This window comes from Triticum aestivum, chromosome 5B, assembly GCF_018294505.1.
Source record: "Triticum aestivum cultivar Chinese Spring chromosome 5B, IWGSC CS RefSeq v2.1, whole genome shotgun sequence".
Classification (NCBI taxonomy): Eukaryota; Viridiplantae; Streptophyta; class Magnoliopsida; order Poales; family Poaceae; genus Triticum; species Triticum aestivum.
In genome coordinates, this window is record NC_057807.1 from 656,764,939 (window position 1) to 656,767,770 (window position 2,832).

Genomic DNA, 2,832 nt, shown 5'->3' on the forward strand with positions numbered 1-2,832 from the left:
CCGCCACCAACGGCCAGCGCCCCCGCCGGCAATAGGGCCTGCCCTACCGCGGTCAAACCCCATGGCCTCGCCGCCCTCACCCCCAGGGCCGGCCACGCCCTGACCAAGCAACCACCGGATCCAGGGGATCCGGTTCCACCTTCCTCATCCGCCCCTGCCCCCTGGGTAGCTACCCCTGATGAGCAGGACAACGGCCGGCGTCGGCGGCCCCAGCCCCGCCCCACCTCACCCCGCGACGCCGGCCTCCACGGCGCCCCGCGATGGCCGGCCTCCAAGGCCCCGGTCCCTCCGCCGCCCAGCCCTGGCCCTGACCGCTGACGTCCGCGACCCTCCCTGATCCCCTCTGACAAGTTCTCCTGCCCCCTCCCTTCGACGAGCTCTCCTGCATCCCCTCCCCTCATGTGAGCTGCGCGGTATGTTATTTGAGGAAAGGCCCAAACCTCAATTCGTTTGGTTGTTGCTATAGTTCACCTTTTTGATTTTTGATGGGGAAAATTAAGCACACAACAGTTTACCATTCGTGTTCTTGGTTCAGTTTGCCATTTTTTTGCAGGAGAGGAAAACATCAAAAATGAGAAAAAAAGTGTATTGCGCTCCTGATGCAATTCAACAGCTCACAAGAGCGGTACACAACGCCAGCATCATGTTTGAGGAAAGTTCTTTTTTGTTGTAGATTATGGATGAGCATCTGCCGTGCAGTTTCAGTGCAGATGAGGTTCCGGAGCGGTCCACTGATTTTTTGCTTGCAGTGTAGTGTGGTGAAATTATACTCGTCCTCGCCCTTCATCCTCACCATTTTATACTTAGTCATGCAGTGCACTCCTAAAAGTGGTGTAGTGCTGGCAAAATTGTCGTTAGTTTTATACTTAGTCATGAAGTGCACTCGTAAAAAGTGGTGCAGTACTCGCAAAAATCGTTGTTAGTTTTATGCTTAGTCATGCAGTGCACTAGGAAAAAGTGGTGTAGTACTCGTCAAATTATTTTGTTTCTGCTCACCGACGACAATGGTGCAGCACTTTAGATGTGGCTTTGAAGCTCACTTTGTTGTCTCATGCAATTTGTTATAATACTCCTCCATGGTTTGCTTGGTAAAAAGAAAAAAAATATCTCAAAAAGCTTGCTTTTCATTATATGTAGTTCACTCGTTCAGTCCTTGCGGTCCACTCGCTCGGTCTACGCACGTAAAAAAATTGGAGTTTGGAAAAAACTCAAGCGGTTCACTTTCGGTAGTGTCGCGACTCGTTTACGGTAGTCTTGAGGTTCACTTTTCATAGTATTGCGATTCACCGATGCTTGACATGAAGTGCACTCCACCTCGCTTGGGAAAATTTACGTCCCACAAAAAAGAAATTATGCAGTGCACTTGTCCGTCTGATGAAGTGCGGGTTTTAGTCTAAAAAAGTGCGGTTTGCTACCTCGTTTGGAAAAATTTACGTCCCACAAAAAAATCCTGCTGTGCACTTTGTCCGTTTTGATGAAGTGCGGATTTTAGACTAAACAAGTGCGGTTTGCTACCTTGTTTAGGAAAATTTACGTCCCACTAAAAAGAAATCATGCAGTGCACTTGTCGGTCTGATGCAGTGCGGTTTTTGGTCCGATGCAGTGTGGTTTCAGTCGGATGAAGTACCCACGTCGATTTGAGTGTCGCGAAAAACAGAGTGTCCGCATTTCGGTAAATTTAAAATTCCTCTTAAACCGTGAAGAATTAGAGAGAGTGTTCTACATAAAAGAGTTGCGTATCGTCGATATCTTTCCAACGGCTTCTCGTTTGAATCATTCCGACCAGCAGTTTGCAAAAATTTCGTGAAAAAGGCCGCTGCCACTCGTCGTCTGCCGCATGATTTTCAAAATTAATTTAAAACCGCAAGGAATCTAAAAACAAGTTTTACCTATGAAAGTTGCGCCTTGTCCATAGCTTTCCAACGGCGTATCACACGCCTCGTTTCGACAAACGGTTCAAAAACTAGAGCGAAAACAGACCCGAAAATTTTAAAAAACTTGAAAAACAGAGTTCCGCGATTTAGTAAATTTGAAACTGCTCTTAAACCGTAACGAATTAGAGAAAGATTTATATATGTAAAAGATGCGCCTCGATGATATCTATCTAACGGCGTGTCATTTGCTTCATTCCGACAAGTGGTTTAGAAAAAAACGCAAAAAAACGCTCGCTGCCACTCGTCATCCGCCGCACCATTTTCAAAACTGCTCTTAAACCGTGTGGAATCTCAAAAAGTGTTCAACATGTCGAAGTTGCGTCTAATCCATAGCTTTTCAACGGTATATTACACACATTATTCCGACGAATGGTTAAAAATTTAGAACGAAAACAGTACCGAAAAAATAACGCGTGCAGTTTTTTCCGACGAGAAGTTCACTAGTCTCTATTTTTTGCAGTGCTCGTCGCCAAAATGATGCGATGCGCTTCTGTTGAGCGTGCAGTGCCGAAGTGGTGTGCAGAATAGTTATTCTGCTAATATATTAGGATTTTCTACAATAGCTTGCCACAGAACTAGTTAACGATTTTGACGGTGTAAAAGTTTTTAAAAATCATGAGAAAAATACTGAACCAGCACACTTATAATATAACATGATCCAACGGAGGGATTAATAAAATATGACTGCATGTTTCCTGGACAAAAAGAACAAATGTTTCAATATATATTGATCCTGCAGTGAGCTGAAATGCTTGTTTTTTTTGCTGAGGACACATAAATGCATATTTTCACAATCACACCGTTGGATCATCTTATTATACTAGATTGAGGCTTCCCTATTTATTTCATATTAAACCGTTAAATGTTTAGCAAGCCTTAACTAGTTCTGTGGCAAGCT